This window comes from Balaenoptera acutorostrata, chromosome 8 (genome assembly GCF_949987535.1).
Source record: "Balaenoptera acutorostrata chromosome 8, mBalAcu1.1, whole genome shotgun sequence".
Taxonomy (NCBI): Eukaryota; Metazoa; Chordata; class Mammalia; order Artiodactyla; family Balaenopteridae; genus Balaenoptera; species Balaenoptera acutorostrata.
In genome coordinates, this window is record NC_080071.1 from 84,807,788 (window position 1) to 84,834,226 (window position 26,439).

The window sequence follows — 26,439 nt, forward strand, 5'->3', positions numbered from 1 at the left end:
CCTGCACCGGGCCCCAGGGAGCGCGGCGGCCTGACCTTCCTGCCTCGGTCATCCGTGGGGTTCACATGGGCTCACTTTATTATGACGCCTCATGCTGGGCAGCTTGCAACAAAGATGTTTCAAAATAAAGTTCCAGATTCTCCCAGCCACCCCTTGCTTTTTCTGGCTCTGGCCAGAGACAGTGGATGAGGACACACTCTCAGGCTGCCCAGCGTGGGAGGACCTTCCAGTGTTGGACACACCCAGGGGGCAGCTGCTTCCCTCTGGGGCTCCAATCCTGCTGCTGCTGCTGGAGGTGGATGTCCCAGTGCCACACTGGGGGGCTGGGCTGGGGGTGGCAGTCCTCGCCTCCAGGCTGGGTGGGGGACAGGCAGACTCACCGGTCTTCTGCCCTGCCTGCTGGTCTTCCTGCAGCTGCACATTTTTTCTGTGGTAGAGCCACCTGGTTTGCAGGGAGGACACCACAGGGCTTGGAGAAGGCTCAAGTTCACTGCCACAGAGGTCCCCGCAAGAGAAGGGCTTCAGAGTTATGATGGAGACCTCCACCTTGGGTTTCTTGGAGCTCACACTGCCTGTCTCAGTGTCCTGGATCTGGTCGCAAGTCAAGCCCGGAGTCCTCACCATTGTCACCTCCAGGTCCTCTTCACAGGGTGGCTGGAGTGGCTCCTTCTGGCCCATGTTGACCCATGGATGCCTCATGAGGTCAGGTAAGGTGCCTCTGTCACTGGGGTTGAGGGCAATCATTTTTTGTAACAGATCCCTTATCTGCAAAGACAGATAAGCTGGGATGGGGTATTGCCCTTGTAGGATTTGCTTCCGCAGCTCCTGGAAGTCTTTTCCCACAAAGGGCTGGGACCCAGTTACCATGGTGTACAGCACTACTCCCAAGCTCCACACGTCCACCGCAGGGCCGCTGTAGCTCTGCCCCAGGAAGAGTTCCGGGGCAGCATAAGGGTGTGTGCCGCAGATCGTGTCCACTTGGACAATGTCATCACACTTGTTGCTGAGGCCAAAGTCTGTAAGTTTGATATTCATGTTGGAATCAAAGAGGAGGCTCAGTGGCTTCAGGTCCCGGTGCACGATGCCCCTCCGGTGGCAGTGCTGCAGGGCAGAGACCAGCTGCTGGAACGGGCCTCGGCCTGCGCCTCTGTCATACGGCCATGGGTCTTCAAATAGCGGTACATGTCCCCCCAACTGAGGTACTCCATCACCACGAAAAATGTCTCCTCTGTGTCAATCACCCCCAGCAGTTTTACAATATTGGGGTGATTCAGAGCCTTCAGACTGCACACTTCCCGGAAAAGTGCCTGGACACTTGAGAAGCTCTGACGCCTTTTCTTTATGACCTTCACAGCCACCTGTGTCCCGGTCAGAATGTGCCGGGCCAACTTCACTTTACCGAAGGTGCCTTCACCAATGGTGTGGAGGATCTCGAAGTCATCAATATGAGCCGCCTTGCCAGCAGATTTGGCTGTGAGGCCCTGCATCCTGGTGATCTGCTAACTACACTGACTGACAGCACTACCTAGCAACGCTAACTACGCTAACTAACAATGCTAACTGTACTAACAGGGCTAAGTATGCTGTCTCTACTAACAATGCTAACTACGCTAAGTGTACCAACAGCGCTAACTAGTACTAACTATACTAACTATGCTAATCAAGTATTAACTATACCAACAATACTCACTATGCTAACTGTAGAAAGAACAATGACACAAATAAAAAAGAGTAGAGAAAAGAGAAACGAAAATCAACAAAATGGCAGAAACAAGGAAAACACAAGCTAACTGTAGGACCAAGGCCGTCAGGTCACCAAAAGCAGCTTCCTGGGCTCTAAGGACCAAAAACCTGGGCCCACCTTTCTCTTTCATAGGGCTTTGTGAAGTACATCACAATGGTGCACTCTGAGGTCAGAGCAAGAAATGGACCCATCACCGCTGGGGATACACCACAATGGTTTTCTCACTTTTTGAGTTCAAGGCCCCTTTACACTTAGGAAAAAGGATCCCAAAGAAATTTTTCTTTACGTGTGTTATTAGATATTGGTATCCACTTTGTTATAAATAAAAATCTGCAGGATACTTCAGTGGCCTTTTTATTTCTAGTTTGAAAATGTGTAATAATTTTAAAGACCTCATAATGTCTATACTTGAAATGTTCAATTCCTTTTCCTTAAATTCTGGTCTCAAAATAAGGTTACAACTTAACTGACTTCACGATACTATACAAAATGTTCTGTTGCATAAGACATGATACGGTACATTATGAAAGTCTATGAAGCTGAGAGAAGATTTGCCAGGAAGGTCACTGAGCAGATTTCTCATCAGGAGCCTCGGAGGCCAGATGGCATGACTCAATGTACTTCAAGTGTTGAAGGAAAGAAACCGTCAACCAAGAATCCTATATCTAGCAAAACTTTCCTTCCAAAATGAGGGAGAAATCAAGACATTCCCAGTTAATCAAGAGTTGAGAGAGTTCTTAACCACCAGACCCGCCTGCCACAGGGAGTTCTTCAGGTTGGAGTCAAGGACCCTGGACAGTAGCTCAAAGCCTTATGAAGAAATAAAGACCTCTGGTAAAAGTAGACAGACGGGCGACGAGAAAAGCCAGTACTGTTGTAACTTTGGTTTGTAGCTCCACTTTTTGTCTTCTATTTGATTTAAGAGACTAATATATAATAAAACACACACATACAAATCAAAAAAAAGAAAAAAAGATCACCTCTTCACTTAGAAAAGTTACTTCACCCCCACTGTAGCCTAACTTTGGGACTCTTTCCCATCAACAACATTCTTCTTTCCACTGTAGGAAGCAACGCTGCCAGAAGCTATGGCAAGCAGAGCCTCTTCTAAAATGCCTTTGATGACTGCAGCAACATGGATGCAACTAGAGATTATTAAGTGAAGTAAGTCAGAAAGAGAAAGACAAATACCATGTGATACCACTTACATGTGGAATCTAAAGTATCGCACAAATGAACCTATCTATGAAACAGCAACAGACTCACAGACGTAGAGAACTGACTTGTGGTTGCCAAGGAGGAGGGGGGTGGGAGAGGGAAGGGCTGGGAGTGTGGCATTAGCAGATGTAAACTATTATATATAGGAGGGATAAACAACAAGGTCCTACTCTACAGCACAGGGAACTAGAGTCAATATCCTGTGATAAACTGTAATGGAAAAGAATATAAAAAAAGAATGTCTATATGTGTATAACTGAGTCACTTTGCCATACAGCAGATTGGCACAAGATTGTAAATCAACTATACGTCAATAAAAACAATAAAATAAAATAAAAAATGCCTCTGATGATGTACACAGCCCCTGCTCCTGCTGACTACCTCTCTGCAGCACCCAACACTGTGAAACCCCGCCCCCAGCTGAGGTCACTCCAGTCCTGTGTCTCCTTCCTTTGTCCTCTGTCTCCCACCAGTGTTTCTCTAACAGAAACACAAAGAACTGCTGTGTTTTCACTCAGTCTCACTGTTCACATTCCCACGCTTGATTTGGGCATCAGACCTGCAAGAGTTCAAAACTTACTGGGTGGTAGAACTGCCATTTCTCTGCCTGTCTCTCATTATAAAGAACTTCTCTGAAATTCTGAACTCACTGGTCTGGTCATCCATTCACCAGCAAGTATCTAGGTACTGGGGTTAAGAGCTAGGAATGAGATACAGTTGTTAGTAAAGAAACAACAAACCCCAAATGGAGTCACTTGTGCTAAGTCCCACATCAGCAAACCAAGACTTAATAGCTAACCTAATTGCAGTTTCAGCCTCTCTCAGGAATGGGACCTTTCACCAATAGATCTGGAATTACCTGGTCAGCACTAGAGGGGTGACCCCCCACCTTCCCCCAAAAGGAAGGTGACCCTGCCTGAAACAATCCACTCTTAGCTAGAAACTTCCCTTTTCTGCTCCCTCCTGCCTGTAAAGTTCTTGCATTTTTTACAGCTCCGCAGAGCTCCTTTCTACTTGCTCAATGGGATGCTGCCCGATTCATAAATCATTGACTAAAGCCAATTCGATCTTCAAATTTACTGAGTTAGAATTTTATGTTTTTAATACAGTGATGAGCAAAACAAATAAAAAGAGAGGCATCAAACTCTTCGGAGAGTGTATCCCATTATCCCTCACACTCTTGGAAGCCTGGGTCAGCAGAAATGGAGGAGAGCCAGTGACAAGAAAAAGCCTCTTGAAAACCAAATCAGAGGTCCTGAAATACTACAGACTTACTTGTACAAGTGGGTGGGAACAAGCAGAGAGTAGCAGTTGTTTATTACTGTACACTGTAATCGAGGGAAACATCTGGAGTTCAAGAATAGAGATTTAAAGATGAGATGCTAAAATTCATAACAACTTGTCCAAAACAGGCCAGAAAACCTTAAGTTTTCACCTTGTTTAAAAGAAGTCCTAAGTAAAGGGAAAACCAAATATTATGAAAAATTTTGGAGACATCTCACACACCAACCTTCCCTTTATTTGAATTACTTCATTATCATTACTTTAGAGTTATGTACACTCATAAAAGTTCATTTATTCTGAGTTGAGAAGTCCATTTTATCATCATGTGTATTGCATGCATCAATAAAACATTCCTCAGAAGCAGTCACCTTTGGGTAACCAAGTAAACTATCTCTCAAGTTTCCCTTTCTCCTTAAAGCGTGCACACACACACACACACACACACACACACATATACACACACACAGATCAGGATGTCCTAGCTGAGCGAAGACTAAAGAAAGTGAACACAAAGTTTTGTCCTTTACACCTTGATTCTCAATTTGTCATGTCCTTCAACACTGACACTGAAGATACATTCAAAAGCCAAGTCTTCACTTTGTATTTAAATTTTTAAAATATCATTGAAAATAGCTGTGCAGCCACAGAAGGCAGACTCGGGGAGGCTAGGAACATGGTCGTGGTCTCACAGCCAAGGGGAGGATCGGGATTTGGGTCTCAGATATTCCCAGCCTCAAAGCCAGCCAGCCGTCTCTGCTTTGTAGCAGTTTACTTGCCAGCCTACTGGAAGCACAGGGCAAAGTCAAGGCCTGCCCCGTGGAAGAGAGCTGCAGAATTCTGAGGCCATCGGTCTAATCTCGCTCTGTGCAGAAACCCCAGAGTAGAAGCTGCTGAGGGGTCCTTTCCTTCTGGGAGGTCCACGAGAACGGCCAAGAGCAGGAACTAAGTCCAAAAAGACAGAACTGAGCTCCTCTCACTAACAGCTTCTTGCAAACAGTTCTGGGAGTTTCTAAGCGTCATCCATTCTGAAGGTTATAAAGATGCTTAATGAAACAGGTGGGTGGGTCTGCATGAAAGAAAACCCATCTGGGGAAGGTCAGCAAGGATTTTTTTTTTTTTTTTTTTTAAAGTTTTACTTGATTTTATTTATTTATTTATTTATTTTTTTAATTTTTGGCTGTGTTGGGTCTTCGGTTCGTGCGAGGGCTTTCTCCAGTTGCGGCAAGCGGGGGCCACTCTTCATCGCGGTGCGGGGACCGCTCTTCATCGCGGTGCGCGGGCCTTTCTCTATCGCGGCCCCTCCCGTCGCGGGGCACAGGCTCCAGACGCGCAGGCTCAGCAATTGTGGCTCACGGGCCCAGCTGCTCCGTGGCATGTGGGATCTTCCCAGACCAGGGCTCGAACCCGTGTCCCCTGCATTAGCAGGCAGATTCTCAACCACTGCGCCACCAGGGAAGCCCCTCAGCAAGGATTTTTATTTCTCTTATACATGCCTTCATTTTGAAATGTTTCTTGAGCAATTACTATATGCCAGGCCCTGAGAATACAATGTGAAAAGAGGCAATGCTCTGGCCACAAGGAATTCTCCCTAGTAAGCTGAGTACAGGAATGTAAGGAAATAAGACAACAGAGTATTAGTGATGAAATAAAGACGTGGACAGAGTACATCCTTCTAGGAGAAATGAGAGCCCCTGAGCGATAAGAAACACTCTCTCCTTCTCAACTTTCCATCATTAGAGAAAGAAACTTGGAACCACGGAGCTGAAATGGAGCCTAAATACACATAGTGTCAGCAGTTGAATAAATAGGAATTTGACCGTAGTTTTTAAAAGCACGCTAAACTCTTAATTCCAATTGTGTTCTATTATCGTAAACTACCAAAGAAAAAAAAAACAAAACCAGAGGGGCAACAAATACACTGGAGCCCTGTGCTTCCGCCCTCCTAAGTAATTACCAAAAGACAGTTCACTATTTCCCGTGATTACTGCCTGAGATTGCATTCTTGTCTTTTCAGGAATTTATCTTTGTACAGGTTCTCTTCTGTTTATATTTATAAGCCATATGGTAGCTTATAATGTTAGAACCACCAAAATAAATTCTTTTGCCTTTAGGATCAAAGAATTGTTGGCGATGGTGACTCCCATAATTTTCTCAGGAGACTCAATCTTTCCTCTTGAAAGTTCATCTGACATCTTAATTCTAACTTCAAATTGGCGTACAGAAGACAGATAGGAGAAAGAGCCTTGGTTTTCATACTTGTACGACATTCAAAAGTAAAATAAAGGAGTGAAGGAGAGAGAGAAGAGATTTCATAGTTTTTCATTCTTTTTTATTCCATCATTAGCCAGAGCTGGTCATCAATGGCTTTTCCACTGGCTTTTTGCCTACAGCCGTTACTTAGCTGAAACCAGTAAAGCTCTACATATTTAAAGATGGACCAAAAGCATTGGCTTATTTTTATACTTCGAAAGGCACTGGATAAAATGTATTTTGGTATCTCCTCTCAATCACTTAGACCCTGTGGGTTAATCTCTACTAAGATTTTAGTCGCATCAACTTTGAAAAGACTGAGCTCCTTTAGAAAGAAAAGGTAATAATCAAGGCATTGGAATAACCTTGATCCCTAGACTCTGGCATTTCCCTTGAGTGAGCAATTCTTATTGTCACGCTAATTAAGTAAAAACATAAAGGCTTTCCCAATGCTTTACAGGAGGGAACTCTTCTGGCAGATTGTATTTTATGAAATCTGTAAAATGCTAGGAGCCATATTAATTAATAACAGTAATGTTAAACGTATATGGAATACATAATTAATTTTCAAATATGATGCACTTAATACTTGAAATCCTAGAGAGCCAATTTGCAGTAATTTGTCTAGGAAAGGAGCTTTTGTTTCTAAAGAAAAGCAAGATAGGTTTGAGACCACAGTGGAGATTTCTGTTTTGTCAGCTGGAAAATGTCTGTTATCAGCAACTAAAAGCTATATTTCTGTGTAGACTGCAGTAAAGCACTCCATGGTGGATAAATAGGGGCAGAAGGTAGAAAGAAATAAATGAGAGCAGGAGGTTAAAATCGAGATTGTGGCCTATGGTTCTCTAGGTAAGTAAAACACGCATTTGGTTGAAACAGTTTTGAACCCCAAATATGCAACATACGTGAGCAGCTCCTGCTGCTATTTCCTGGTCAAAGGTTATTTAATTTATCCCAGTTAAATCTGATCTCAACTGTAATTACCATGCAAAGCTTAAACTCGATCCAGACCCTTCAGTTCAAATCGCCCTAAAATAAAGACAATGACCCCAAACAATTTTCGCATGTGGCCCCCAATCAGAACCCCCGAATATCAGCCTGCTAGTAATGTAGTCCTCCTTGTTATTTTATGTCTAATCAAATTAGTTAATCAACTTAGAAAGAACAGGATCTATAAAAACACTTTCAAGTAAGAGAAACCGGGAATCGGTGGAATAACAGATTAACTAAATTCATTTTAGCCAACTTTTATTGAATACTTGAATACATTCAAGGCACTGAATCAGGCACCGATGAGAATTAGGTCCTGGCACTCTCTACCCTCTCATGACACCTGGAAGACAGGTACAGATCATGGCCCAGCTGCTTTGGCTGTGTCTCTCTATCTCCACCTCATGGGAAGTGGGTGGTTGTCAGGAGGCAATTATAGTGTCAGTGGCTCATAGCTTCCACCTTCCATCCTAGACCAGTGTTCTTGAACTCAACAGTGCACGGGCCCTTCTGAATTCCACTCCTCCAACCCTTCTAGTAATTTTTCAGTACTTCAGCCCCTGTATTAAATCTTTTCCACTTAAAAACATTGGGTTGGCCAAAAAGTTCGTTCGGGTTTTTCTATAACACGTTACAGAAAACCCAGACAAAATTTTTGGCCAACCCAATATTTAGTGCTTTTTTTTTTTTTTTTCTGCAATTAATCCTAAGGAGGGCCCCAGTGCTGTATTTTGGTAAACTAGTGCTGAAATGGAACAGGCAAGAAATGGGAGAAAAGTAGGTTAATGGGTTGTCATAATTCATTCACTCATGCATGCATTCATTACATGATTCACCCATACAAAAATTTATCAAGCATGTACTACGTGCCAGGCAGTGTGTTACTGCCAAATAGCTTTGACATTTCAAGGAATCAAGGTCGTGATGGGAGTAAAAGAGAGAGCTGGTAACATCCATTAATGTCAAACCCTCTTGCTAAGGCCCCTCTACTGTGTCCCCGGTTTGAAAGCTCTGATAACTGGTTGGTATGCCTTCATCTCTGTATCGTTTACCCATTCTCTCTATTGTCTGCTACAGTTTCTTCTGTGTACATTTTACACAAAAGAAAGCCCTGTGCAAGACTTTCCAAAGAGCTATTTCTCTTCTACATTGAGTTTTACTACACATCTTATAATACAAAAATAAGCATATTCCCAATTATACACAATTAACATGATATGACTCATTAGGGATAAAATATAGTCTTTTATACCAGAATATAAGAATTAAATTATTTTCTAAAAACATGTGCACTAAAATTCATATACATGTTTACTAGCAAAAAGGACATGCAATTGCCTTTAAAAACAGTCAGGTGTTTAGACTGCCATGAATAAGTAAAAGAGAATCTACTCAAAGTAAGAATCACAGAAGCTCCCTGTGGTTAAAAAAAAAAAAAAAGCTGATAAGTTCTTACACTTTCAAGAAATATCAACCAACTCTCCAAAATTTATCAGATAGTCACATTAGTCAGACAACCTGCACATCAGCCTTGAATATTCACCATGACTGGCAATGGTAACCTTTTGGCTGGAATCCTTTTGGATTTTTATTGGCACATGTGAGTGGCAAGGGTCTGCTGACTTGCTTTGTCCTTCATGAACCTGGTACAAACAAACACTAAAGATGCATAATGCCCCACTGCACGTGCAGCTAAATCATATCTAGCCTTGGAAGTCCCACGCACATCCAACCTGCTTGAAGCTAATGCCAATTACCCCGGCATATACTGATCTCTTGTCATTATGAGTGTCTATTGCTTCACAGAGAGATCGATCTGACAAGTTTACCAGTAAGTTGTTTCCTACTTGTTTCAAGGATGGGTTTACAATTCTCAAGCTCATGTCTTAATATTTATGCATTTATTTACTGCCTAGTCATCAAAGGGTCTCCACTGCAAGCTGATAGTACAAGATGGAAAAACATAGAACCATGGCTTAAGAGATGTACAGTCTAGTAAGGAAGTCAGACAGCACAGCACAGAGAGTATCTGTCTGAAATAAGGGAAAAGTGTGAGAGAGGCTTAGACAATTCAACTAACTAACCAACCCTGATGTTTTCCTACTGAAAAAGAGAAAACAAAGGGAACACGGTGATGAGGTGAAACTAGTTAAAAAGAAAGACAGCCACCATGGGTTCAGCTGAAGAGTTGCCTTGAAGAGTCCCACATGCCTTCTCTCTGGTTCCAGAGGGAGGGTGGCACCTTGACCATGGTCCAAGCTGAGCGGCACTGTATCCAATCTCTCCTTCAACTAAATGACTAGGGGCTGCGATGGGCAGGACCCAAGGGCGCTGTCAATCAAGTAAGGGTTCGGCATCTTCTCTCTTTTCCCAGTGCTGACTGGGGGCTCCTGAGGTCACAAGTGCCTTTTGCTTATGTACCCAGAGCTCACATGGGTCCCAATAGGGCTCCTGGAGATGCCCAGAAAACCAAATCACTCAGACTCATACCCGAAAATGTCCTTGCATAAAATAAAAGTAGAATACACTGCTCATGACACCATTTCTTAGGAATAGCTCTTTGTGTATCTTTCTGAACCATTTTTTTTTTTCCTTGCCAAGCTCTTGGTGAGAACAGTCTCCAAATCCTGTTTAAAGTTCTTCACCATTTGTTCACTCTCTTATAACCTGACTTTTGCTCCAATGCCAGTGCTCGACCCCCTGCAACTGTTCTCCATCAAAGTTAAGAATGATGCCCAAGTAACAGGTCTGCTTCTCATTATCAGACCCCTTCTCACAGTTTGTGATACTCTCTCTCCTCCGGTTCTTTCTAAATCCTGTTTCTCCCTCTGCTTTTCTAGTCTTTCTTTTCCCTCCTTCTATATCACTTCATTTTTTGCCGTGTAACAAAAATGTAAGAAGCACCAGTGGCCTGTAACAAGCACTATTTACTTAGCCTGTATCTGTTCCCTGGGGTTTAGCTAGGGGTCTGTGCACCTGTGAAACGTGCTCATGTGTCTGTGCTCTGGCTGCGGGCTCCGCTCCAGGCTGGCTTGACTAGGGGACCTTGACTGTTCTTTGTCTTGTTTCTCCTCCTCCTCATGGGACCACTGGGCTAGTTTGGTCATGGCCTTCTCATTTTTCCTTTTTATTCTTTTTTCAAATTCTTTTCCCATTTAGGTGGTTACATAACATTGAACAGAGTTCCCTGTGTTATACAGTAGGTCCTTGATGGTTATCCATTTTCAATATAGCAGTGTGTACATGTCAATCTCACACTCCCTAACTGTCCCTACCCCCCCACCCTTTCCCCCTGATAACCATAAGTTTGTTCTCTATGTCTGTGAGTCTGTTTCTGTTTTGTAAATGAGTTCATTTGTATCATTTCTTTCTAGATTCTGCTTATAAGCGATATCATACAATATTTCTCTTGCTCTGTCTGACTGACTTCACTCAGTATGACAGTCTCTAGGTCCATGGTCATGGCCTTCTCATGATGCTGGCAATAGTGTAGGAGGGCAAAGGGAGAGGTATGGCCTCTCGAGGCTGAGGGGCTGAACTTACAATCATCAATTCCTTGCCACAGTGTTGACCTAAGCAAGTCACACAGAGGAGCCGGATTAAAAGGATCATATACTCTGTCTCTTTAGTGAGAGAAACTATAAAATTACCTGGCAGAGGGAGTGGATATAGGACGGTATGAAGAACTGGAGATCAAGGCTATTAACACAATCTATCCACTCCTCTCCCAATAATTCATATATGTGTGCATGCATTTATGTAAATGTATGTGTATATCCCCTCAACGTATACAAATATTCATTCATACACACACACACACACACACACACACACACACACACATTGTGGTGAATCTCAACCCAGAGCAATTCTGCCTCCTCCATCAGGGGACAGTTGGCAATGTCTGGAGACATTTTTGGTTGTCATGACGTTGGGTGGTGGTGGTCTAGTATGATACTGGTATCTAACGTGTAGAGGCCAGGGATGCTGTTAAACATCCTCTAGTTGCACAGGCCCTCCCAACAAAGAGTGATCCAGGCCAAAATGTCTCCTGTGCCAAAGTTGAGAAACCCTAAAACATGCACTCACACACACACACACACACACACACACGCAGAAAGAAATGGAGAGTGAGAAAGATTTTCCTCTAAGTCTTGCAGTGATTGTTGGCTACGTCTCCAGCCATTTGGATCACTGATCTGCAAATGGTCCCTAAATCCACATCTCTCAGAGCTGATCCAACTGCCATCTTGCCAATCCCACTATAATGGTTCCTCAAATCTATGACAGAAACAGACTCTAACTGGATCTATCGCCAAACCCAAGTCCGTGATCCTGGTTTGTTTGTTTCTGTGAGTGGCACCTCAGCACGGCCTAAGGAAAGCACATGGGTCCAGAGTCAGTGGGTCCTGGATGCAGGTCACTGTCTATCAGTTACTAGCTGTGTGTCTATTAGCCAAGCATTCAGACTCTCTCAGCCTTAGCTACTGCATCTATAACATTACCTTTTCCAAGGTTGGCATAAGCATTTCAAATTAATTGAAATGTATGAAATTCAGTAAATATTAGTTCCTTCTCAAATAGTAAACCTTGGGCTTATCTTTGGTCCAATTAGTTACCAAGCTTGAAAAAATTCAAGAGCTATCACTCTTGAAGTTTTCTGATCTTCCAGGCACTCATTACCTGCTCACAGGAACCACTTGTTCTGCTTATCATTTGAGATTGTTTAATTGTACCTGCTTCATAAGATTGTTGTAAGTATGAAATAAAATGGTGTACGTACATCCTTAGCAAATAGCCCGGTATGGCTAATAAGTGTAAGCTGCTATTATTTTCTTTACTCACATTATTATTATTATTTATTGGTATTATGGAAAAAAGGCACCTTTTTGCTTCAAATTTTTTAAAGTACTGTTTTTTAAAAAAAGATGTCAGGTCACCATTTATTACGGACCAGGTGCTATGTTGTCCACGTTATGTTATATGTATTATTTGATAAAATCCCCACCACACTCTAATGATAGTAGCATCCTACAGATGAAGGCAATAATGACTGAGGAATTAAGTCACATGCCAAAGCCACACAGCTAGTGAGTCTCAGAGCTGTGATTCCCTCTCATTTCCCACTTCAAAGGACAGAGAAGCTACTCTTCTGTGTCCTTCCCTAATCCCTAAATCATACAAACCCAGAATGACTCTGGATTCCCCTATTAGAGACAGAAAAATGGAAAATACTTGGAAAGATACAGATGTTAATGATTTGGTATATTACCTCTATCTTAGATTTCTGCATCTCAAGGCCAAGGTGAGAGAAAAATGCTTAACACAAAGAGATGATTCAATTCATCAATTCTTCAATTCTCTAATGGCAAAATTCAAAGCATCACTGAGGTATCCGTGTTGTGGTAGGTAATCCTCCCTCAAATTATAGCATTTAGGGAAAACTGCCCATTTTGCATTTTTGGACAAAGGTTATATGTCTTCATTTTTTATTGCACAAATTTGGAGTAATTTCTGATTAACGAATTCCTTTTAAATTGCTTGCTATGCGTGTTCCTTCAGAAATCCAATTACAATTCCATTATCGGGAGGCATGAATTAGAAAGTAAAGACATGCTTGCATAAAATTAACATACCAATGGTTTTTCTTGCATTGATAAGCAAATTTCTTTTCATATCAGAAACCATTCATACAAAGATGCTCATTATAGACATTAGAATCTGTCAGTACATCACACGCTGTACACCCCAATCACGCTGCACCCACCATTTGCCCAATTCAAATAGACTCATAAGTCCTTTACTGAAAAATGTTTCTTCTGGATATGGGCATAGTCATAAAAAATCTTTCATTTGTAGCCATAAAGTTACCGCTCATCCTTAAATGTGTAATAATTATAGGAATTTTCTGATCTATTTGGTTCTACCCAATTTGATTTCCAAGTTTTGAGGTGAAGAAGAAGAAGAAGACATCTTTGCATAAGTCCAATGTAAGAGAAAGTAAATTATATGAGCTTTATCTTATATGTGACTTTTACAGGGGTAATCTGTAAGCACATCAAATGATGTTAGAGAAGAGTCATATAAGTAATGGAGCAATGCCTATAAGCGAAGTCTATAATTTTGTCTATACGCAAAATGGTTTCATTGTCTATAAGCAAAGTAGCCATATTTGTATTAGAATTACTCTTACAAGTTTAAGCAGATACTCATTTAGAGGCTGAATCTAAGGAAATATCATGTTTTTCCTTCTTTTGCTTTGGGGAAAAAAAAAACTGTGATTAATTTGAATTAGGAAAGGAGATCACAATGCTAGCATTTGCTGATATATTCCTTTATATGCTCATTTTATCAAGTAAAAGGGGATGGCACTTTTTGGACAGTGTCAGCATTAGTCTAAATAATTGGTTTTGGAGGCAATATCCCTGCTAAATGGAGTGAAGACAATTTGGAGCCTTCACTCAAAAGAAAGACTCTTCCCTCGGCAATTTTCCCTTAACATATCATCAATAAAGACATCTCAGTTTCACCCACTTAAGGTCCATGTCATGGGGTAATTTCACTAAAAGTTGACCACATGATGTAAAGAAGAGAGCTTGACAATTACACATCTGACTCAGGACTGCATTATAGTTCTTGACTTAAGCTTTAGAATTATCTCTCCCACCCAGTGGTTCAACTGGAAGATAATGATGCGAGGCTCTCTGAAGAGGATCAGACGGGTAATATCAAAAGCCCTGGAGTCCTAAGTACATGAATCTTTCAGAAATTCAAGTCTGGGTTATATCTCCATGGGAGGAAAAACATCATGCATATGTTTGGTCAGGAAAGAAAATAATTTCTGAACTGTGTCTCTTAACCCCTCACTAAGGATCCCTGTAACGTGCCTTTGTACTAATAACCCCACAGTTGGATCTCAAGAAGAGGGTCCTGCTTACAAGAAGGCATTCAGATGTGTCATGAAAAATAAACAAGTCAAAAATGGAAAGCAAAGTAAGAACATATGAAACACACCATAAACCTCCAGCACTGGGAACTCAGCTGTGAAAATAGCTTGTTAAAATCACTTAGTGTTTGATTAAAAAAAAAAAAACCTTTCTACAAAAACAGCCACGTTTGAAATCTACCACTGCTACAAGATAAAATGTAGCCTTTAAGGAACTTCCAAGATAGAAATACATGAAGTGTTTAGGAAAACAAAATTCTGTTGACCTTATGTGTGAAACTGTACTTTTGCTGGTATACAAGTGCCTTACTGAAAACCTCAAGTTGAGGAAGTTTGACTTGGTGGGAAATCATCACAGAAGCAACAAATGTCCTCTGTCCAATGTTCTCCATCACAAATGGCAATACTGACTTCTGAATACACTGAAGAAAGGCAGAGGAGACATAAAACAGGGTCTAGAACATTTTGAGCAAAATTCTAAGCATATTAACTTGGGAAATCATTGCTAACATAGCTGTCTCAGGTTGTCTTGGCAGTTATAGGGGAAATATATGCCTTTAATTAGAAGTCACTAACTTTCTTTCTTTGCCAATCATCTCCAACTAAAGCATGAGAATCACATAGTATATGAACCCTAGCTTTTCTGCCTAAAAGGATTCATTTACTTGGCACCATCAAATACAGTTCTTCTGAAAAAAGAAAATGGCATCTTAAAGAGGGAAGCATAATTAGGAATAGATTCCAACTAATTGTTATGGCTACTTAGACTCTTCCAAGCCATTCTGTAGAAGCACCTTCTAAACACATTTTCTCCTATAAATAACATTTATAAATTCCTCTTTCTTTTCTTAATCTAACAAGCCTAAACCTCTCCTTTCTATTCTTACTGAAGAAAATGTGCCTTGCGTTGAAACCACGATGGTCTGAATCTACAGAAAAGGGAAGCAATGGGAATTCCTCAGAAGATTTGCTTTCAGTAAGCAAAACCTTTGTTGTAAGTTAGATGGAACATGCAATTTATCTGGATCATTCTGAAATGCGAACTAGGAATTCTGTGAGGTCAAACTGCTGTCACACTGCCAGGGTCTCATGGGTCTCTTACCACAGGAATGAGCTTGAGGTCCAACAAAAGTGCAAAACCATCCTTCAGGGGCTGATTGAAGGAGGAATCTACACTGCATGGCACTCAGAGTGTTCCTGCTGGGGGCTGGGACCCTTACCAGTCTCAGAGGCCAACAGCTAACAATGGTCGGGTTCTGTATAAAACACTGGGATTCTAACCTCACCTCAGTCCTTGAAGAATAAGGAACCTTGGAGAATTACACTTTCTTCTGGCCCACTTCTTCATTTATAAAATGAAAGCTATAGACAAGCACTCCTAAATTTGTTTCACCAACCAATGCCTCTGTAAAAAGCAAAAGCCTAAAGGAGGGGGAAAGGTCTATCATAGTTAAATACATTTGGAAAATGTTGTAAAAGGGAACCATTTCTTTAAGACAGGACTCCTCAGAGCCTTTAAATAAAGTCTATTTGTCTGATGCACTCATATCTAAACAACATTAAAATGTTCAAGTAGTTTCTACTTGCTAAAGTGGTAGGTGCCCACTAAGTGCCCCGAATTTTCTATTTCTCTCAGAAGAAACATCTTCTTTATGGTTAAAACATCTAGTAAATGCTGTTTCCTGGGGTTGGTGGAGAAGAAATTGGGATCCTAATATATCCTAAGTAAATTTTCACATGCAAGAGTGACGTTCTCATCTCCGTTCATTATCAACTCTTACAGCCACCTCCTCGATCTCATAACTCTCCCCCTTTCTGAGATCAGGTTCACCTGGCCTTTCCAAAGCTCACTCCTCCATTCTGTTTGAAAGCAGCTCTCCTGCTATTGGAACTAGGTTTCCTATTTAGAGCAAGTTAGGAGTTAACAGACTATTTTCTTTGGCAGCCTGGAGCAATTTGCTTGCACCTCATTGATGCTTTTTTTTCCAGTTTTCTTTCTTCCTTTACCCAACTGAATCTCCATCATCAGTTTTTGGCTTTTTGCTCCACTGCATTTCTCTGATGCTAAAGGGACTCTGAGAACTTTCTCTCCTTCTGCCAGAGCAAACAGCAAGAGGACTGGTTCCTGCCCAGGGCACTGTGGCCGCACTGGGGAAGTTGGACGATGCTGGGCAATGCTCAGGATTCAACGCTTTTCCGCATCACCTTTTAACCATGGGCACAGTTTAAAAGACCAGCCTTCTCTCCAGCCCCCAGCCGCCCACTCCCCAAATCTTGCCCTATAAAACCAGTAAGTTAGAAACCAGGTGAGGAATTCTTAAAATATGTGTCTATAAGAGAAGAAAATTTTAATTCAGAGAAGTAAGGGAGCGGATGAGGTTGGGGAGAGGGCGGGTAGAAACACAGAACGGGCTCCTACTTTACTCCCTACCTTCCCACACATTAGGCAGCAGATGTGGTTTATATTAACCACATTATGCGGGCAGATTTGCACCCACTGGCTTTGACACGACCATTTTGAGTCAGGAAATTCAATACCCGAAGGCAGGGCACCAATAGCATAACTTATTGTGGGATTCCATGAATGTTGAACTAAACACGTGAAAAGAAATATATACATAAAAAATTCAGAGAAGCGGGGCTTCCCTGGTGGCGCAGTGGTTGAGAATCTGCCTGCTAATGCGGGGGACACGGGTTCGAGCCCTGGTCTGGGAAGATCCCACATGCCGCGGAGCAACTGGGCCCGTGCGCCACAACTACTGAGCCTGCGCGTCTGGAGCCTGTGCTCCGCAACAAGAGAGGCCGCGATGGTGAGAGGCCCGCGCACCGCGATGAAGGGTGGCCCCCGCTTGCCGCAGCTGGGGAGAGCCGTCGCACAGAAGCGAGGACCCAACACAGCCAAAAAAAAAAAAAAAAAAAAAAAATTCAGAGAAGTGAGAGAGTTCGTTTGGTTAGAAGCCTGGAGTAAGCACATTAATGTAAAATCTAAATCCCATTTTAGAATGGCACTCTGATTGAACGTGACTGTCCAACTGCGAGTTAAAAGTCAGCCAGAGCGGAAGTGACATGAAAAGGCACAACATATGATCAAAGCTTAAAATTTGGGGTTCCCTCCTAGAAGACCTGCCTCTTGGTCAAGATATCCTCTCATTGCCCAAAAGGATCAAGTTGAAAGAGTATAAAATGATAGGGGGAAAAGACTTCATTGATCTCTTCTGCATTTGAAGGTGTATGATAATCCCCTCCTTTCTTCCATAGAAGTTTTTCTTCTTATATTATAAAACTAGAACATCATACTATTATAATTATTTTATGCTCCAAACTCAGTTTCAACAGGATTGTAATAGTTTACAGTAAGATCATATATGTTAACAGCTTAATAAAATGTTTATATGTGCTAGTTTACGAGTTAAAATAGGTTCTTTTTTATCACATCAGACAACATTTTGTGTAAAGGGAATTAGAAAACTGCAAAGGAAATGAAGCCTCCCTAATGATCCGGTGCATTTTTTCCCAAAGAATAAAAACCAGGCTTCTCACATATAACAACAATGCAACTCAGGTAAAAAAAAAAAAAAAAAAAAAAATCACTGCCTCCTTCGTGTGCTTCTGACACAGGCAACAATAATATTTAAAGACACACATTCACACACACACACACATATTCACACACACACACACACACACAGGGCCAGATTCCTCCTCTTCCACCAGCTACTTCTATAGAATTTAGAGAAATCTCTCTCTGTGCCCACTCATAAAGAGGTAGGTCCAAGATCCCTTAACTCCCCAAGATGATTTAGTCCACTAAAAGCCCCGGTGCTCAGATCAAATCTACCCCAGGCCTGCTTTGGCGATGGACAACTATTAAAATCAGAGGCAGAGCTGGGTCCTCTCTGCCAGGGATGATCAGCAACAAAAGGTTCCACGTTGGAAACCCTTCCCTGCACTTACCTGCTCCTTGGCAAGCCAGATGCTCAGGGAAGCTTGACATCACAGAATAAGGTCTAGCAGCTAGACAGCCCTTTGATCCATCAAATAGACCCACTGCACTATCCACACGTCTCAAAATACAGCTAATCTGTTCCTACTGAACAAATCCTCACGTGGTCTGTTACCTAAGAGATAGTCTGTGTTTTACACAATCCAAGCAGTTGGTGAAGTTGATTGACAAGGGTTTCCTCCCCATGCAGAAACTTGGGGAGGATGGAAAAGGGATCTTGGCCCTGGTGTGAACACAGGATACTGGACATGGGGTGAAAAAGCATCAATACCTAGTGTCAGATCGGGGTGACAAATATAAACAGAGTTTCTACTTCTAAAAGGGTTCTCATGTTCCCCTGTAAGAAACTTGAAAAACAACTTTGCCGTCACCCAGAGAATGCAAAAGCCAACGCAGGTGTATGCAGAAGCTAGCTGCATAGGACACAGCCCTGCCCTGGGTGATCAACAATCATAATTCAATAATTACTAACAGCTAGTCTATCAGCTCTAACTATGGCCTAAATGCAATGCAAAATTTTTGTGTGCATTATCTCATTTAAAACCACAATGATTCTATGAGGGCAGTCCTATTATCATGTCCAACTGATAATTCAAGGAAGAGAGGCACAGGGAAGATAGAGTTTGCCCAAGGTCACAAAGATAGTGATATGAAGCAAGAAATCCCAGACTTTCTGCTATTAGACACTGGACTCTCTATCAGCAGCTTCAGATGCCTCCTCTTAGCTCAAACTGTTGGTCTAAGACCACGAGCAAAGGGGTTTGCAGAGCCAGTGGCAGGCAGGATAAAGGCCTCCCAAAGGCGTCCACATCTTATTCTCTGGAACCTTTAATTCCATCTGTTAACTCTCCTCTACCATGTAATGTAACATATACACAGGTTCTGGATTCACAGGTTGCTAATCATCCGACTTTAAAAGAGGAAGATTATCCTGGATTATCCAGGTGAGCCCAATGTCATCATAAGGGTCCTTTCACATGGAAGAGGAAGGCAGAAGCACATCAGAGTGAAGCACCATGGGAAAGACTTGATCAGCCATTGCTGGCCTGAGAGATGGAGGAAGGGACACACACAAAGGCATGCAGGCAGCCTCTAGAAACTGGAGAAGACAAGGAAGTGGGTTCTCTCCTGGATCCTCCAGAAAGGAATGTAGCCATGCTGACACCTTGATTTTAGCTGAGTACCATTCCAGCCCTACAGAACTGTACTAGAATAAATGTGTTATTTTAATTGGTTAAGTTTGTGGCAGCAATAGGACACTAATATAGAGCCCAAGACTCAGTCATCAGGGTTTTGAAGCAAGAAGCTGATCAAGAGAAAGAACCATGTGGGCCTCCAAGTAAGGAGGAAGGTAAGCCCTAAGCAGAGATGGTTCCTCCCAGAACTAGTGCAGAGCTCTCACCTTATCCTCAGGGCAGAGAAACGAAGTGGAGATGAGAAGCTGCTCTGCATTTCTGGTGCTTGACTATAAGTAGGCAGGGAGATGCGTGTCGTTCTCTTCACAGACTGAGGGCTCAGTCCTTCTCATCAGATCCCTGTTATCTTAAAAGACTCCACAGGAAGAGAACCCTCTCGGTTCTGTTATACATAGCATCTGTCCAGGGAGCCCTCTACCTGACAATGAGAGTCAAGACTGATGCTCAGAGTGGGCAAAACCAGGCACAGGGCACTCCGGGAGGATTCAGGCCAGCAAAGCTGATTTCCATTTGCCATGCACTCTGGAACACGGGACAGCTTCCGGGCAACCTTCAATAAGGGACTGGCGGAAATGCCATCTCTCAGGGACAGGATCCTTTAGTTCCTTGCAGTTGTAGCAGAGATGTTATCCAGTCTCTTGGCACCAAGGAAACCAATGAAGAGGGAGGTTACCTCCGTGGTCAAACTGCAGGTCTGACAGGCAGGGAGGATAAACCTTATTCATCAGATACATTAACAGAGTTTAACCTCTTTAGGGCTAAGAGTTTTTCCTTTCATCATGAAAGGATGCAGGGGTACATGCTGCAGAGATGGTAGATTTCTATCAAAAAAAAAAAAAAAAATCTAGGTGTGGGAGAGACTCCGGTGCCTAGCAACATAAGGGTCCCCTCTTGGACCTGAGTACTCTGCTAGAGGACGGTCACCAGCCCCCTGCAGCAAGGGGTGGTCATGGTGCTGATGTAGGTCATCTTTAGGAGGATGCACAGGGTCCACATTCTCTCTTCCTCTGTCTGTCAACCAGATGCAGAGGATCCAGGGAAGGAAGCCAAGGACTCTGGGTGTGGTGAACACAGTGACCAGATGACAAGAGCTGAGACCCTAGACCCTGGAGAAGAGCCCCTCGTGGACAATCCACATTGGACTTCTTGCTGACACAAGAAACAAGGGCTCATTGTGTTAAACTACCTGGGTTTCAAGGCCACTGGTTACGAAAGTTGTCTGGACTAATATGCTGGATTTTACAAACCAAGGAACTCTTCCCAGACTGATGATTCAGCAATTGCTAAAAATATTGCCCACCCTTGCATCACAAACAACAGCAAGATGCTCTCCTGTATCAGACTGATATTTCTTCTTAGGCTTGTTACCTCCCTGTTCAAGAAATTCTACCTTAACTGGCTTATTTCTCTTTTCTACAAGACTCTGAATTCCTTGAGTAGCTGTCTAATTTATCCTTCCACTTCCCCTGCTGAAGCAATGTTACCAAATGAGTGGGACTCAATCTGTATGAATGACTGAATGAATTCGCATCTTCTGCCACTGTCACTCACTTATTTGGTTCAGCTTATGTTATAGACAACCTTTCAACTAAATTTCCTCTGAATGGCCTCTGCATATACTGCTGTGGGACAGCTTTAATTAACCTGACAAAACAGCACTGCAAATGTAAACGTTTCCAAGAAATGTTTAATGTGAGCAGCATATGCTCACAATACAACTAAGAATAGACTAAGAATTGACTTCATGGTAGGAAACATAGAGTGTTACGAAGCTGTGAGTAGCCAACTATGTGTTTTATGTGATTTTTAAAAATACATTAGACTCAAATTAGTCTGAACTCATATAGCAATTATTGACTGTATCACTCATTAGGAGTTAATCATGAACTGTCTTATGGCATCTCCCCTGTTGCTTTGAACTCAGTAAATTGTTAATTATCACAGTGAACTTCCAACTTACATAAACCCAATATAGGCAGTGCTCACTCAGAAACGCCCTGCTGAAATTCTTAGGTTTTTATCTTGTCTCTATTGCCTCCTAGACGTGGAACCTGGGAGAAGTGACTTACCCATAAAATCGGTATAATATTAGTGCTTAACTCATAGGGGTGGGATGAAATGAGATAACTCACATGAAGCATTTCACATCCCACCTGGCTAAGGAGGCCATCCACCAATGCCAGCTGTAAATATCATGGGTGCAAGGTTTTAGGTGGGTCCCCAACTCTCTATAAACCTGAATTTCTTCACCGAGGAAAATAAGAGGCACAGACACAAATGTCTCTGGCACGACAGAACCAGGTGCAGTGCTCTGACAAAGTTCCCAAACGGTAAACAGAACTCGTAAACCAGTCATGGAGACACCAGGACCCACAGGATGGTTCTATCCTGGGTGAATTTTTTTTTTTTTTTAATGGTCAACAAGCTTTTGAAATAAATTTGTGCAAGAAAGCCCACAATGTTGTAACATGCGATTGTTACATTTATCTCAGTTTTAGAGTAACAGGAAGGAATTTCCATAAGCCACGGAGATGGGGGCACTTCCTTTAGCCTGGACTCCAATCTGATCTGGGGACACTTCACTCAAACAGCTTCCCGCACGCCCAAGGGGAGATTCAATCAGCAACAAAGGGCTTCCTTCCTGCTGCGGGCTGTTAAAAGCTGAATAACCAATTCAGCCATGCTAAACCCAATCTCTCCCCTCAGGACAGAAGGAAACAGTCCATTTGGACATAGATTAGAACAAATCTCTTGAGATATCATCTGTGGAAAGGGAAAAAGGAGTTCCTATGTCAGTGTGTGAGAGAGGAGGGCCCAGGAGTGTGGGCTCTGGGAAGTGTGCGCTCGCCAGCTATTATAATTGTTCAAATGCCGCTAGTGACTTAAACTGCTACCAAGGATTGCTGGTTCCCTGAGTCACCCAGAACCACACGCATGTCCAGGGCCCAGCAGAATGCCTGGGAGGGAGGCCAGAGCCTGAGCTACATACTTTATGTCCATCATTTATATCAGTCCTTACAAAAGCCCAGCTGTGTGCATTCTAAGAAAAAAAAAAGCCCAGCCTTATATGTATCAATCATCCCATTTACAGATAAGGAAACCAAGACCCAGACTAAGAAACAGATGGAGCTGGCACTTGCCTCTAATGAACATTACTTCTAAAAACATGCTTTTCCCATTATCCATACAGCCTGCCACCAAGATAGTGCTTAGTAAACATCAGCTTCGGAAGAAAAAAAAAAAAAAAAAGCACCTCTTTTCAAGAAAAGACAGGAGTCGGTGGAATCAAAGGAAGGACTGCCTAGGTTCTTAGCACATCTTCAGAAGGTGATTCCATTGAGGATTGCTTCCCTCCCTATTTTGACATAATTGTTAATAACGAAAAGCTCTTCCCTCCATGTGGCATTTTATATTTTACAACACATTTCATCATCAGTACCATATTCAATTCTTATCAATAACATTGTTAAGTTGTTACAGCCAATAGCAACATCTATTTTGTGGGTATGGGAAAGTGATTTGCCTCGGACACTGGTCTGATTCTTGGTATGCACATTAGAATCAGCTGGGAGCTCTGCACACACACCCAGACCAGGGCTGTACCCCAGACCAAGTGAATCAGAATCATTAGTGTTGGTGGCCAGAGATAGGTAAAGTAATCTATGACATTAATAATTTTGATCACATGTTGAAATAAAAAATATTTTGAATATACTGGGTTAAATAAAATGTATTATTAAAATTATTTTCACCTGTCTATTTTCACTTTTTAATGAGTCTATCAGAATTTAAAATTACCAATGCGGTTCATATTATATTCCTATTGGATGGAGCTGCTTTAGGGCAAGTCTGTGCTTACCATTTCACGTGTATTTTCTTATTTCACCATTCCATCCACTCTATAACTTGGAGACTCCAAATAACCCCATTTGACAGATAAAATAACTGAGGCACAGAGGGTGGAAGTACTTTGCCCAAAACCACAGAGTTGGCGAGAGGTGTAGCCCAGATGTGCTCCAGGCAGATAAGAGCCCAGTTTACTCTAAAGCAGGACACTATACAATGCGTTCTCTCTTTTTCAGGCGATGGAATCTGTGTAGATTGGATAAGTAAGGAAGAACCTAAAGAAATAAGCTGTTGCCCATTATTTTGCTAAAGGATCTACTACCTACACATAAATTCAAGTTCACGTGTTAGGACCAAAATAATTTGAAAATCCGACATAGAATATTTTTTTTAGCGATGGAATAGTTCAATAGCAGTAATCCGGCACAAGATACATATTCTCATCTTTAAAAGCAGCCATTTAGAATCATTTGATTCTGGTTTAGCTCTCATTGTCCACCAGTAAAGAGACTGCATATTCCTTTCTGTGCTCACAATTAGAATCTTGGAATCCTATCTACCCTATGATATTGATTTCTAGGAAAATCTTATGTTAACTGATTCTAGATCCTGAAATGAACACTAAAAGAAAACAGCTAAATCCTGAGGGATGGCTCAGGGCCAACTGAGGTTCAGTATATTAAGACACAGTGAAGCATCCTAGAAGGCACTAAACACCTTGCCCTCCATGTATTTTCTGCTTGTTAACTCATTTATTAACTAGCCATTGTTTTGAAAGATGAGGACAAATTCCCTCCTCTCTAGTGGCAAACAGGTGAACAATATATTTACATCTTCAGGAGACTTTAGAGGAATGATACAATTAAGAGTTTTTTACTTCCACCATCTTGTTCCCTGTAACTAATTGGCCAGGGAGGCAGGTGGTGAAATATGAAACTTACTTTATGCAAGGAGAATAATACATCATGCTTTGTGCAATCAGATAGCAACTGAAAAGCTGTGTAGAAAGTGAATTTTTGATCAATTGAATGATCTTTTCCAACTGCCTTAGAAATACTTTACCTTCACATCAGTCAGCATTGGCTTCTAAATCTTATTATTATCTAAGTAATTAATGAATGACAAATCAAGACTTACAGGCACTAATAATCCATATTCTTGAAAAATGTCTTCATGCTTTCTGGAATGAGATGGCATAAAAATAACTGAGCAGGGGCTTCCCTGGTGGCACAGTGCTTGAGAATCTGCCTGCCAATGCAGGGGACACGGGTTCGAGCCCTGGTCTGGGAAGATCCCACATGCCGCGGAGCAACTAGGCCCGTGAGCCACAATTACTGAGCCTGCGCGTCTGGAGCTTGGGCTCCACAGCAAGAGAGGCCACGATGGTGAGAGGCCCGTGCACCACGATGAAGAGTGGCCCCCGCTTGCCACAACTAGAGAAAAGCCCTCGCACAGAAACGAAGACCCAACACAGCCATAAATAAATAAATAAAAATAATTCCTTACAAAAAGAAATAAAATAAAATAACTGAGCAGATCAGTAGACTGCTGGCTGGACAGCTAGGTAGCTCGATCAGTGGGTAGGAAAAAGAGGAAGAAATAAATAGAGGCCATTATCTGAAAGAAAGCTTACAAATGAAGGAATCCATCTGTAATAGCATTAAATGACAGGTATCTCACAGTTGCAAAGATTAAATGAAAACTTTTAAAAAGTTCTTTGCACAGGCTCTGCCACATATAAAAAGCTAATACCTGTTCATTACTGTTTCTTTAGTTATCATTACAGTTACTTGGAGGGATGGAACAATGGCATTGGCATCTTCCCACCCCCTTCCTCCAATACTCGGAGGAGGGGGTTGGGAGGATGCACCTCCCACTCTGCTCTGCAAAGAATAGGGTATTTGTATGTATTATTCTCTTGCACCAACCCTCACATCCTGATTCCACAATGGATTCAGGGTACAGTGGATCAAACAGTATCTCCCAAAAAGATATGTCCAAGTCCCAACCCCCAACATCTGTGAATGTGATCTTATTTGGAAATGTATTTCCAAATAAGATGTATGAATGTATTAATGATCTAAGGACCTCCTGGATTCAGGGTGTACCCTAAATCCAATGACTGGGGTCCTCATAAGAGACACACAGGGAGTAAGGCCATGTGAAGATGGAAGCAGAGATTGGAGTGAAGCAGCCAGAAGCCAAGGAATTCCAAGAGTCACCAGAAGTTTAAAGAGGCAGAGAAGTATTCTCCCCTGAAGGCTTCGCAGAGAGCATGGCCTCATGGCTCTACCAACACCTTGACTTCGACTTCTGGCTTCCAGAACTGTGAGAGAATAAACTTCTGTTGTTTGGAGCCAGCAAGTTTATGGTACTTTGTTACGGTGGCTCTAGGAAACTAATACACAGGGGTTTTCCGGAACAAATGCGAAAGATTTCCTAATATCTGGATACAAGGATATTCTCCTACAAGAATATTCTATTCCTCACCCAATGGAAATGGGAGCCAATAAATTGGTTTTGGGAATGCCACAAAATGAACAGCTAACTCTCAGTAAAATTTTAGTAGAGAGAATGGTGAGATGTGCCTCCTTTCCCTCTAAACCCGACCACCAGGGAAAAGAGCTGAAGGTCATCAGGATGCTGGACGTCTTGTTTCTGTGCCATGAGCTTGCTTGCCTAGACTCCAAAACGTCCTGCACAAGCCCAGAAAGACAACAATATGAGGTCTGTTCAGGTTGCTTATAATCAGATCATCTGCGGCGCTTTTTTACTTGAGCATTTTGAAACAGAAGGAAACAATTTGGTTTTAAAAGTCTCACCAGATGAAAATGCTGAGACACCATCTGAATGCTACAGCCTCGTGCTCTAAATGTGGTCCACGTCCTGGTAGCACGGACGTCCCTGAAGAGCTTGTCACAAATGCACAACAGCAGGACCCTTGCCAGATCTACTGAGTCAG

The 26,439-nt window shown here is 42.2% G+C and overlaps 1 protein-coding gene across 2 annotated transcripts in view; it reads right to left on the bottom strand.

Moving 5' to 3' along the window:
• Positions 1-26,439, bottom strand: part of PID1 (phosphotyrosine interaction domain containing 1) — a 249,963-nt gene that overhangs the window by 56,256 nt on the left and 167,268 nt on the right. The gene's annotated exons all lie outside the window — the stretch shown is intronic.